This window comes from Hylobates moloch, unplaced genomic scaffold, assembly GCF_009828535.3.
Source record: "Hylobates moloch isolate HMO894 unplaced genomic scaffold, HMol_V3 SCAFFOLD_2, whole genome shotgun sequence".
In the NCBI taxonomy this organism is placed as follows: Eukaryota; Metazoa; Chordata; class Mammalia; order Primates; family Hylobatidae; genus Hylobates; species Hylobates moloch.
In genome coordinates, this window is record NW_026652277.1 from 102,995,975 (window position 1) to 103,009,402 (window position 13,428).

Here is a 13,428-nt window from a genome sequence, read left to right on the forward strand (position 1 = left end):
TTCTTTCTTTCTTTCTTTCTTTCTTTCTTTCTTTCTTTCTTTCTTTCTTTCCTTTCTTTCTCTTCTTTCTTTTTCTTTCTTTCTTTCATCTTTCTTTCTCTTTATTTTATGTATTTACTTATTTATTGAGATGGAATCTCAGTTTGTCACCCAGGTTGGAGTGCAGCAATGTGATATCAGCTCACTGCAACCTTCTCCTCCTGGGTTCAAGAGATTCTCATGCATCCGCCTCTCAAGTAGCTGGGATTAAGGTGCCCGCAACCACGCCCAAATAATTTTTGTATTTTTTGCAGCGATGGGGTTTCACCATGTTGGCCAGGTTAGTCTCGAACTCCTAACCTCAAAAGATTCACCCATTTCAGTCTCCCAAAGTGCTGGGATTACAGGCATGAGCCACCACGCCTGGCCTGTATATGCTGTTGTTTGCTTGCCAATACTTACATGAATCTTGGAGAACATCATGGAAAGATGTTCATCATCTTGTTAACTGGTTATTTCAAGAGTGGAACTGGGGGGGAATACGCCTTTCCTGTGTATTTATTTGTAATGTTTCATTTTCATTCTGAACATGTGTTATTTTAATATGTTTATTAATAAAGAAAGCTAAATACATGTAATTTTAATTCAAGCTGAAATCGTCAAGGCAATCATATATAATTAAATAGATGGAGCAAAGAAAACACTTAAAATCCCTGAAGGAAAAGGAGGAAAGGTCAGGCACGGAGGCTCACGCCTATCTCAGCACTTTGGGAGGCCAAGGCAGGTGGATCACTTGGGGTCAGAAGTTCGAGACCAGCTTAGCCAACATGGTGAAACCTTGTCTCTACTGAAAATACAAAAATTAGCCAGGCGTGATGGCATGCGCCTGTAATCCCAGCTACTTGGAAGGTTGAGGCGGGAGAATTGCTTGAACCCAGGAGGCAGAGATTGCAATGAACCGAGATTGCACCACTGCACTTCAGCCTGGGTGACACAGCGAGGCTGTGTCTCAATCAATCAATAAAAGGAGGGGGAAAAATACAAGTAAAAAACAAGTGATTCAAAAGTAGCAATGTATCATAATGCCTAAATTTGTGTAATTGCTGGGGCATGGTGGCTCCGATGTATCATAATGCCTAAAAGTGTGGGATTGGCGGGGTGTGATGGCTCCCGCCTGTAATCCCAGCACTTTGAGAGGCCAAGGTGGGTGGGTCACCTGGTCAGGAGTTCGAGACCAGCCTGACCAACATTGTGAAACCCTGTCCCTACTAAAAATAAAAAATTTAGCAAGGTATGGTGGCGGACACCTGTAGTCCCAGGTACTAGGGAGGCTGAAGCAGGAGAATCGCTTGAACCTGGGAGTCAGAGGTTGCAGTGAGCAGAGATTGCCCCACTGCACTCCAGCCTGGGTGACAGAGCAAGACTCCATCCAAATAAATAAATAAATAAATAAATAAATAAATAAAACTTTGTGGGACCAATTCCAATCAAGTCCAGGGGAGCACACACTGGCGACCAACATCCCCCCTCAGGCCCCTTCAGGGTCGACAGAGTGCATCTGGAACAGACTGGGAAACTCCAGCAGGCAAAGTAATGTGCCAGGAATAAAGACACTGCCTGATACATTCTTCATGTTCCCTCTACCCACCCTCTCCCCGCCAGGCTTCCATCGGGCTCCAATTCTGCACTCTCCCCAAGAGCCTCAGATTGAAACATTGCAAGGAAGACACCGATACTCAAAGACACAGGCTTAGGAATCTGAGTTACAAAGAAAAATGAGCCCTTGCTACCCCAACTCCCTGGTACTCCTTTCAGCACTGCTGCCCTGCACCTGCCCCCTCCTCCATAATTTGAACTGCCTTCAAAGAAGCTGGAGAGACGGCCCTCCTGTCAGGAAAGAGAGGACCAGCATGCAGTAAATGCCTGGGGTAGGTAGGAGCAGATGGTGAGATTAGCACAGAGATGTAAGAAACAAGTGGTTCTCACCAGAGGTACAAGGAGGAGCTAGTCCCATTCCTTCTGAAAATATTCCAATCAATAGAAAAAGAAGGAATCCTCCCTAACTCATTTTATGAGGTCAGCATCATCTTGATACCAAAGCCTGGCAGAGACACAACAAAAAAAGAGAATTTTAGACCAATATCCTTGATGAACATTGATGCAAAAATCCTCAATAAAATACTGGCAAACCGAATCCAGCAACACATCAAAAAGCTTATCCACCATGATCAAGTGGGCTTCATCCCTGGGATGCAAGGCTGGTTCAACATACGAAAATCAATAAACGTAATCCAGCATATAAACAGAATCAAAGACAAAAAGCACATGATTATCTCAATAGATGCAGAAAAGGCCTTTGACAAAATTCAACAACCCTTCATGCTAAAAACTCTCCATAAATTAGGTATTGATGGGACATATCTCAAAATAATAAGAGCTATTTATGACAAACCCACAGCCAATATCATACTGAATGGACAAAAACTGGAAGCATTCCCTTTGAAAACTGGCACAAGACAGGGATGCCCTCTCTCACCACTCCTATTCAACATAGTGTTGAAAGTTCTGGCCAGGGCAATCAGGCAGGAGAAGGAAATAAAGGGTATTCAATTAGGAAAAGAGGAAGTCAAATTGTCCCTGCTTGCAGATGACATGATTGTATATCTAGAAAACCCCATCGTCTCAGCGCAAATCTCCTTAAGCTGATAAGCAACTTCAGCGAAGTCTCAGGATACAAAATCAATGTGCAAAAATCGCAAGCATTCTTATACACCAATAACAGACAAACAGAGAGCCAAATCATGAGTGAACTCCCATTCACAATTGCTTCCAAGAGAGTAAAATACCTAGGAATCCAACTTACAAGGGATGTGAAGGACCTCTTCAAGGAGAACTACAAACCACTGCTCAATGAAATCAAAGAGGATACAAACAAATGGAAGAACATTCCATGCTCATGGGCTGGGAGAATCAATATCATGAAAATGGCCATACTGCCCAAGGTAATTTATAGATGCAATGCCATCCGCATCAAGCTACCAATGACTTTCTTCACAGAATTGGAAAAAACTACTTTAAAGTTCATATGGAACCAAAAAAGAGCCCGCATTGCCAAGTCAATCCTAAGCCAAAAGAACAAAGCTGGAGGCATCACACTACCTGACTTCAAACTATACTACAAGGCTACAGTAACCAAAACAGCATGGTACTGGTACCAAAACAGAGATATAGACCAATGGAACAGAACAGAGCCCTCAGAAATAATGTCGCATATCTACAACTATCTGATCTTTGACAAACTTGACAAAAACAAGCAATGGGGAAAAGATTCCCTATTTAATAAATGGTGCTGGGAAAACCAGCTAGCCATATGTAGAAAGCTGAAACTGGATCCCTTCCTTACACCTTATACAAAAATTAATTCAAGATGGATTAAAGACCTACATGTTAGACCTAAAACCGTAAAAACCCTAGAAGAAAACCTAGGCAATACCATTCAGGACATAGGCAAGGGCAAGGACTTCATGTCTAAAACACCAAAAGCAATGGCAACAAAAGCCAAAATTGACAAATGGGATCTCATTAAACGAAGGAGCTTCTGCACAGCAAAAGAAACCACCATCAGAGTGAACAAGCAACCTACAGAATGGGAGAAATTTTTTTTTTTAATTATACTTTAGGTTTTAGGGTACATGTGCACAATGTGCAGGTTTGTTACATATGTATCCATGTGCCATGTTGTTTTGCTGCACCCATTAACTGGTCATTTAGCATTAGGTATATCTCCTAATGCTGTCCCTCCCCCCACCCCCCACCCCACAACAGTCCCCGGAGTGTGATGTTCCCCTTCCTGTGTCCATGAGTTCTCATTGTTCAGTTCCCACCTATGAGAGAAAATTTTTGCAACCTACTCATCTGACAAAGGGCTAATATCCAGAACCTACAATGAACTCAAACAAATTTACAAGAAAAAAACAAACAACCCCATCAAAAAGTGGGTGAAGGACATGAACAGACACTTCTCAAAAGAAGACATTTATGCAGCCAAAAAACATATGAAAAAATGCTCTTCATCGCTGGCCATCAGACAAATGCAAATCAAAACCATAATGAGATACCATCTCACACCAGTTAGAATGGTGATCATTAAAAAGTCAGGAAACAACAGGTGCTGGAGAGGATGTGGAGAAATAGGAACACTTTTACACTGTTGGTGGGACTGTAAACTAGTTCAACCATTGTGGAAGTCAGTGTGGCAATTCCTCGGGGATCTAGAACTAGGAATACCATTTGACCCAGCCATCCCATTACTGGGTATATACCCAAAGGACTGTAAATCATGCTGCTATAAAGACACATGCACATGTACGTTTATTGTGGCACTATTCAGAATAGCAGACTTGGAACCAACCCAAATGTCCAACAATGATAGACTGGATTAAGAAAATGTGGCACATATACACCATGGAATACTATGCAGCCATAAAAAAAGATGAGTTTGTGTCCATTGTGGGGACATTGATGAAACTGGAAACCATCATTCTCAGCAAACTATCACAAGAACAGAAAACCAAACACTGCATGTTCTCACTCATAGGTGGGAATTGAACAATGAGAACACATGGACACAGGATGGGGAACATCACACAGCAGGGACTGTTGTGGGGTGGGAGGAGGGGGGAGGGAGAGCATTGGGAGATGTACCTAATGCTAAATGACAAGTTGATGGGTGCAACACACCAACATGGCACATGTATACATATGTAACAAACCTGCACGTTGTGCACATGTACCCTAAAACTTAAAGTATAATAATAATAATAATAAGTATTCTATCAAAAAAATAATAAAATAAAATAAAATAAAATGAGTCATTTAAAAAAAAAAAAAGAAACAAGTGGTTCTCAGACCAAAGAAGACTCTGCAGGAGACGGCACACTAGGCCTTCATGGGGGTGTGCACTGGACAGGACCTCCCCAGTTACCGAAATAATTATGTGAGAAAGGCTCTGATCTGACCTGAAACGCCCTTGGATCCCATGGCAATGCCTCAGCGTCTGGCAGTAATAGGCTTCTGTGCCCAGAATCTCTAGGTCTGGAAGTCCCGCCTCCGCTAGCCTCTCACAGCCCAGAGGTACCTCCCACTGGCACCTAATGGGTTAGGGAGGCTATTCTTCCAGCTGTGATAGATCCAGCCTATGTGTGCTCCTGGGTCTTTCTTAGTTGTTTCTTCTCTCACACCTGCCACTCAAAGCCACAACCCACTTGCACGCCACCGTGAGGACACCTTAAAACGACCGTCTAGATCTGAACTGCACTGAGGGAATGGTCAGCTTCGCTCCCATTAGATGGCTTGGCCCAAAGGACCTAGCAATCGCACAGACAAAAATTTCTTCCTAAAAGCTGCATGTGTCTCTGGTCTCTAAAAGGCAAAACCAAACCCTAAAGAAAAAGCCAACCCACCCCTACCCCTATCACAAAACAAAAACAAAAACAAAACCCACCACCAACCCACCTTTCATGTGAGGAGTCCTTGAGAAGGGCCTTTCCAGCCAGGACCAGGTAAGGGAATGTGTGCACTTGGCCAGACCCAGAACACACAGTGTCAGGGACCTGACAGTCACACTCTGACCCCATAGAATTTCCACCACTGACACACAGATCAGGATGTGTCAGCCTGAGAGATGACACCACAAATCTGGCCTTCACAGATTGATTCCACACTTTCTCATTGATTCCACACACATCCCATCACTGACACCAGATTCCCTCATCACTGACCCTACATACCCACAAGAATTGATTCCATGGACCTCATCACTATCCCAAAGACCACCCATCACTAATCTACAGACCCCCATCTCTCACCCCAGGGACCTCACAGATTCCCCATCCCTGATTCCAGGATCTATAGAACCTCATCTCTTACCCCCACAGACCTATTAATAAGAGGATACATTCATGGGAGACTGTGTTGACCATTTTACACACCCATTGTGTGTGTGTGTGCTGATTAATGGACTTAGGTAAACTTTAGTGTTTTGGTAGGCAATGCAATTTTTCAATGTCTTTTCTTTCTTTTTCTTGTAGGCCTTACTCCAGTAAGTGTGCATTGTAGTTTATTAATGCCTATCCCTTATTGAGTCCTTGTCATGCATATTTGTTATTAATCATAATTCACAATTCTTATAACTCAGAGACACCAGAGATTCACATAAGAAGAAGGGCTGTGGGTTTTTATTTATTTATTTATTTGTTTGTTTATTTTGGTTTCTGCAGGTTATCAAATTCATTCATTTGTGTCAAGTCACTAAGTGTATACTTTGTTTTCTAAAAAAAAATTCTAACTAAAAAAAAATTTTTTTAGACAGGGTATCGTTCCGTTAGCCAGGCTGAAGTGCAGTGGTATAATCATGGCCACTGCAGCCTGAATCTCCTGGGCTCAAGTGATCCTCCCTCCTCAGCCTTTGTAGTAGCTGAGACCACAGGCATGCACCAATATGCCCACCTGATTAAAATATTTTTTGTACATATGTGTGTCTCACTATGTTGCAGAGACTGGTCTTGAACTCCTGGGCTCAACTGATTCTACCACCTCGGCCTCCAAAAGTGTTGAGATTACAGGTGTGAGCCACTGTACCCAGCTGATAAAATCTTAAACAGAGTAAAATACTTTGGGACCTAATGTAAAATTTCCACTGAGATGATGCATCAGAAATTAAGGTAGAATAAGATGGCCCTAGGGCATCAAAACAATGGAAACTAAATCTTGGGCTGGCACAGTGGCTCATGCCTGTAATCCTAGCAATTTTGGAGACCAAGGTGGGGGACTCACTCGAGGTCAGAAGTTTGAGACCAGTCTAGCCACCCTGGTGAAACACTGTCTCTACTAAAAATACAAAAATTAGCCTGGAGTTTGCAGTAAGCCAAGATTGTGCCAATGCACTCCAGTCTGGGCAACAGAGGGAGATTCTGGAAAGAAAAGAAGAAAGAAAGAAAGAAAGAAAGAAAGAAAGAAAGAAAGAAAGAAAGAAAGAAAGAAAGAAAGAAAGAAAGAAAGAAAGAAAGAAAGAAAGAAAGAGAAAGAGAAAGAAAGAGAAAGAAGAAAGAAAGAAAGAGAAAGAAGAAAGAAAGAGAAAAAGAAAGAAAGAAAGAAAGAAAATCCTAATTTCTTCATCAAATGTAAAAAATGTGGACTGGACTCTGGAGGAATAATACATAAAAAGACACACAGGCACTATTTTTTTTGAAGTTTTATTGAGAAATATTGATAACATACCACAGAAGCCACCGATTTAAAGTGTAAAATTCAATGGTTTTCAGTATATTTGCACTGTTATGCAAACATCACCACAATAAATTTTAGATCATTTTCATTACCCCGAAGTAAACCCCGTATCCCTCCATTTCCCCCCAACTCCCCTAACCCTGGGCCACCACTAATCTACTTTCTGTTTCTATGTATTGGTCTATTTTGGGCATTTTATTTAAATGGAATTACATAACATGTGGTCCTTTGTGACTGGCTTCTTTCACTTAGCATAATATTTTCAAGGTTTATTCAATCTTGCATGTGCAGAGGGGGCACTTTACATAAGGATAAACCTGGGGTGGGGGGTGCTTACTGATTGATTTTGAAACTTCCCTCCAAAATTGTAAAGGGAAATGATTGGTTTCAAATAGAGGAAAAACCTATTCAGGCTAAAATCCTGTTTTCAGCAGTTTGTAATGTGGGGTTTTATTGCAAAGAATGGCAAGATTTTTAGGCTTATTTTCTGCAAATTCTCCCTGTGTTTGGGGAACAGTCACAGAATGTGGAGGAATGGGCTTCTGGGCTCTGTGGCTGGAGATTCGCGTCCAGGAGAACTCAGGTCCCAGGGTAGGCAGAGAAAAACAGTGCAAGAGTGCCAATAGAACCCTTTGAAATGGAAAATTTAAAATGTTCCCTCCAAAAGGAGTCCCAGATAACCACACAAAAGAGAACTTTACTGAGCAGGTCGATCGCAATTGTTCAATAACAAGACGCAGACAGACTGCGTAAAAAGGAAGTTTATTTCTGCAGCCGGTTACAGGCAGAAGCGCCAGGTAACTCACCAGATTAACTCAAAGTTACAAGTTGTTTTCTAGTGCTTAAGGTCCATGTGGGATTGCACCTACAAGCAGGAGTGTTTCATTCAATGAACATCTAATCTTTAACTCGGGTCTAGGGTCTGGAAAGATTTCTCTAGAGTCTTGGAAAGTTTCTGAATCTTAAGACAGGCCGAGGTGAATGTGTAAGAATGCTATCATTATTCGATCAGAATTTAGGGTCTGAGAAAACCCAGGCGGGGTCTCAATGGGTTTGTTTTCACATTCCATCCCTGATAGTCAGGCACCAGTTTCTCCATTTCTTTAGCGTTAACTTATGCATTCATCAAAATTATAGTAAAGGGTTAGTGAAATTGTTCTGGTTGCTGTTGGAAACCTGGCCTGCCACACTGCCATAGGAACTGAAGCCCATTGCAGAACATTGAAAATGCCTGCAAACACTGACTTTACTGACCAGTCAATTAAATTGCAGAAAAGCGAGCTCACGCTGCCTCCCTGATCTGTCCTCCGGAATTGCTAGTTACAAACGTGCACATTGTCCTAGGTTCAGTTTTGCAAAGACGGAGCCTGGCAGTGAAAGCATTTGTTTGAGTTCATGCATTACTGTTTGCTTTGTCTATTTCTTTTATATGAGACAGAGTTTCAATCCTCTTGCCCAAGCTGGAGTGCAATGTCGTGGTCTCGGCTCACTGTAACTTCTGCCTCCCGAGTGGAAACAGTTCTCTTGCCTCAGCCTCCCAAGTAGCTAGGATTACAGGCATGTGCCATCATGCCCGGCTGATTTTTGCATTTTTAGTAGAGATGGGGTTTCACCATGTAGGCCAGGATGGTCTTGAACTCCTGAGCTCAGGCAATCCACCCGCCTCGGTGTCCAAAGTGCTGGGATTACAGGCATGAGCACCCTCTGCCGGCCTATTTTATTTTAAGATGGAGTCTCGCTCTGTCACCCAGGCTGGAGCACAGTGGCGCGATCTCGGCTCACTGCAACCTCTGCCGCCGGGATTCAAGCGATTCTTGCGCCTCCGCCTCACGAATAGCTGGGATTACAGGCGCCGGCCACTATGCCTGGCTAATTGTTCTATTTTTAGTAGAGACGGGGTTTCACCGTGTTGGCCAGACTGGTCTTGAACTTCTGACCTCAAGTGATCTGCCTGCCTTGGCCTCCCAAAGTGCTGGAATTACAAGCATGAGCCACCGCGCCCGTCCCCATTTCTTTTATTTTATTTATTATTTTGAGAAGGAGTTTCGCTCTTGCCGCCCAGGCTGGAGTGCAGTGGCGCGATCTCAGCTCACTGCAACCATCACCTCCTGGGTTCAAGCGATTCTCCTGCATCAGCCTCCGGAGTAGCTGGGATTACAGGCACATGCCACCATGCCCAGCTACATTTCCTTTATTTTATTTTTTATAATTTACTAGCCTGTTTGTTGATAACAAGACTGGCGGTGCACAAGGTTGGGTCTCGGTGCTCACTGGGCGGCGGGGATAGACCAGGTGGGAGGGTCTCCAGCGCCTGGTACAAATCTCCAAGAAAGTGCAGGAAACGGCACCAAGGGTGACAGCAAAGTTGTGCTTTGGCGGGGCGGGTAGGCATTCCGGCGCAGAAATGCGCGGGAAAGGTTTTGCTGTGCTTGTAGGCAGGTCATCCCCAAGCGCTTCTTATTGGCTTGCAGTGAGACGATCGCGCCACTGCACTCCAGCCCGGGCTACAGAGTGAGACTATATATAAAAAAAAAAAAATAGTGAACGAATATCCATTGATGCATGAAATGGCTGCATTAAAGGAAAACCAGCCAAGAAAAGACAAGACAAAAAAAAGTCAAGGATCAGTATGAAAAATAAATATATTTTAAAAGATTTGTTTTTAAAGCAACAACACGGGTTTAAATTTTAAAGGGAAAGAAGTAGCTCCAAGATAGAGGAAACAGGATGGCTTCTGAAGAAGGGAACATTATTCTTTGAAATGGGAGGAAATTATGACAAGAGGGTAGCACAGACTGAAGAGGTGGAGGTAAAAGGGGGTTCTTGGCCAGGCACAGTGGCTCACACCTGTAATACCAGCACTTTCAGAGGCCAAGGCAGGTGGATCACCTGAGGTCATGAGTTCAAGGCCAGCCTAGCCAATGTGGTGAAACCCCCGTCTCTACTAAAAATTAGCTGGGCATGGTGGCAGGCACCTATAATGCCAGTTCCTTTAGAGGCTGAGGCAGGAGAATCGCTTCAACCCGGGGACGGAGGTTGCAGTGAGCCGAGATCACATCACTGTTCTCCAGTCTGGGTGACTGAGCAAGACTCTCTCTCAAATTAAAAAAAAATTAAAAAAAGTGTGTTGGGGGGTATCTTGATTTTTCTCCATGTGTCTTATGCCACAACTCTTACACGGGACCTTGTGGAAGAGATTCCTCAGCCAATACCTTTACGGTGCTGCCTCCCTGATGGGCTGGGTTCTAAACAGCAGTGCCTTCCCCATCTGCTCAGTCCTTCCTTACTCACCTGGGCACCATCCTCCTAGTACGTCCCTTGAAACCATCCAGGGCTCTTTCCCTTGCTCCAGTAAGGAAATCACAGCAGGCTTTGGGATAGAGAGACCTGTTTATAAGAAAAGAAGTAAGATGGCCAGGCATGGTGGCTCACTCTTATAACCCCAGCACTTTGGGAGGCCAAAACAGGTGGATTGCTTGAGGTCAGGAGTTCAAGACCAGCCTGACCAACATGGTGAAACCCCGTCTCTACTAAAAACACAAAAATTGGCCAGGCGTGGTGGTGGGTGCCTGTAATCCCAGCTACTCAGGAGGCTGAGACATGAGAATCGCTTGAACCTGAGAGACGGAGGTTGCAGTGAACCGAGATTGTGCCATTGCACTCCAGCCTGGGCGATAGAGTGAGACTTCATCTAAAAAAGAAAAAGAAAAGAAAGAAGAAAGAAAGAAAGAAAGAAAGAAAGAAAGAAAGAAAGACAGACATACTCATGCTGTTCCTGAATTCGAAGTTAGTCCCTTAGTACTCATGAAGGACTAGAGGAAGGTGTAAAGGTCTGAAGCATGGAGAAGATGGATGGACCCCAAAGAGCTGCCCATCTATTAATCCACAAAACACAAAACAATTCACTAGGCAGCAGGTGAAAAGTCACTCAGACAAGTGAAAGCTATACCCAAAATTCATCAGCTATTTGGGGATAGACATCCTTACCTAGTGAGATCAGGCTGCTATAGTTATCCATCATGACATCTCTGTGTAAGTCCTTCGGAGCAGTGTCCAGGCACTCCCATTCCTCCTGAGAGAAGTCTATAGACAGATCCTGGAACATGCCCAACCACTGAAATGACAAACCCAGGCAGCGCTGTTGAAATTAAAGGAAAAGTTTTTAAGATGAAGGAAGAGATAAAAGGGTGCTGAAGGATGGAGAGAATATAGTGAGCAGACCGGCTAGGCTGAGAGTGGGGAAGAGTAAAAAAATTAGTGTAACTTCAACAAAGTACCGCCATGTTCATAAATATTCCTGTTGCGGCCAGCAAACCTCCTTCATAGAATGGGACATTCCCAGTATTCTATGCTTAGAGCTGGGAATGCATAAAGTACATTGATATATTATTTCCCAAATAAATGAAATAGAGTAGAAAAGCACACAGCAAGCTGTAGGCCTAGCAAAGCTTAAAGAATATTACAGTAAACATCTGATATGCAAGTTACTATTTACAAAAAAAGCTTAATAATTAGGCACTCCCCCCTTACCATTTTTTTCTTGTTTTTTTTTTTTTTTTTTTTTTCTCGTTTCATTTTTTTGTTTTTTGTTTTCACTTTGAGACAGGGTCTCGTTCTGTTGCCCAGGCTGGAGCTCAGTGGCACAATCACAGCTCACTGCAGCCTCAACCTCCCAGGCTCGGGTGATCCTCCCACCTCAGCTCTGTATTAGCTTTGACTATAGGCGTGCACCACCATGCCCAGCTATTTTTTTTTTTTTTTTGTATTTTTAGTAGAAACGGGGTTTTGCCATTTGGCCAGGCTGCTCTCAAACTCCTGAGCTCAAGCAATCCACCTGCTTTGGCCTCCAAAAGTGCTGGGATTACAGGCATGAGCCACCACACCCAGCCTTTTCTCTTTTCTTAAAGGAAGACAGGATCTTTCAAAAATATCTACAAAAAGTTTAAAAACCTCTATTGGCCAGGCACAGTGGCTCACACCTGTAAACCAGCACTTTGGGAGGCCAAGGTGGATGGATCACCTGAGATCAGGAACTCGAGACCAGCCTGACCAACATGGAGAGACCATTTTAGTCTCTACTAAAAGTACAAAATTAGCTGGGTGTGGTGGCGCATGCCTGTAATCCCAGCTACTTGGGAGGCTGAGGCAGGCGAATTGCTTGAACCTGGGAGATGGATGTTGCAGTGAGCCGAGATCTCACCACTGCAGTCCAGCCTGAGCAATAAGAGTGAAACTGTCTCAAAACAACAACAACAACCACCTCTATTGCACTTTGATAATAAGTACTTCCATAAAATAGTATAGATAGTACTTCGATAATTAAATGTACATTGGCTGGGTGTGGTAACCCACACCTGTAATCACAGCACTTTGGGAGGCCAAGGCAGGTGAACTGCTTGAGCTCAGGAGTTCAAGACCAACCTGGGCAACATGGCAAAACCCTATCTCTACAAAAATATATATCATATACAAATTATCCAGATGTAGTTGGACATGCCTGTAGTCCCAGCTACTTGGGAGGCTGAGGTGGGAAGATTATTGAGCCTAGGAGGTCAAGGCTGCAGTGAGCTGTGATCCTGCCACTGCACTCCAGCCTAGGCACCAGGGCAAGATCCTATCTCAAAAAAAATAAAAAAAAAAAAGACCAGGCGCGGTGGCTCATGCCTGTAATCCCAGAACTTTGGGAGGCCGAGTAGGGAGGATCATGAGGTCAAGAGATCGAGACCATCCTGGCCAACATGGTGACACTCTCTCTCTACTAAAAATACGAAATTAGCTGGGCATGGTGGTGCATGTCTGTAGTCCCAGCTACTCGGGAGGCTGAGGCAGGAGAATTGCTTGAACCCAGATGGTGGAGGTTGCAGTGAGCCAAGGTTGCGCCACGGCACTCCAGCCTAGTGATAGATCGAGACCCCCTCTCAAAAAAAAAGAGTGGGTATCATGGTAGGAATAAGCTGCACACAGGTCAGACAAAAGTTATAAGGGCATCTGCCAGTATAAACAAGTTTCCTGTGAGACACCTGGTCATGAGTCAGATATTTGAGCATTAGGCTGTGGGCCAGGAAAAAGAAATGTCCGGTGAAAGGCTGCTCTAAAGACCCACAGGCCCGTTCCCTAGAGCCCCATTAGAGTGAGGTAGAGTTTATAGCCATTCTCCTGGTG

General features: G+C 43.8%; 1 pseudogene; it reads right to left on the reverse strand.

The window, feature by feature from the left end:
* The window catches only part of LOC116476721 (serine/threonine-protein kinase 25-like), a 25,009-nt pseudogene extending 15,351 nt beyond the window's left edge, over positions 1 to 9,658 (reverse strand).
* Between the last annotated feature and the right edge of the window lie 3,770 nt (positions 9,659 to 13,428).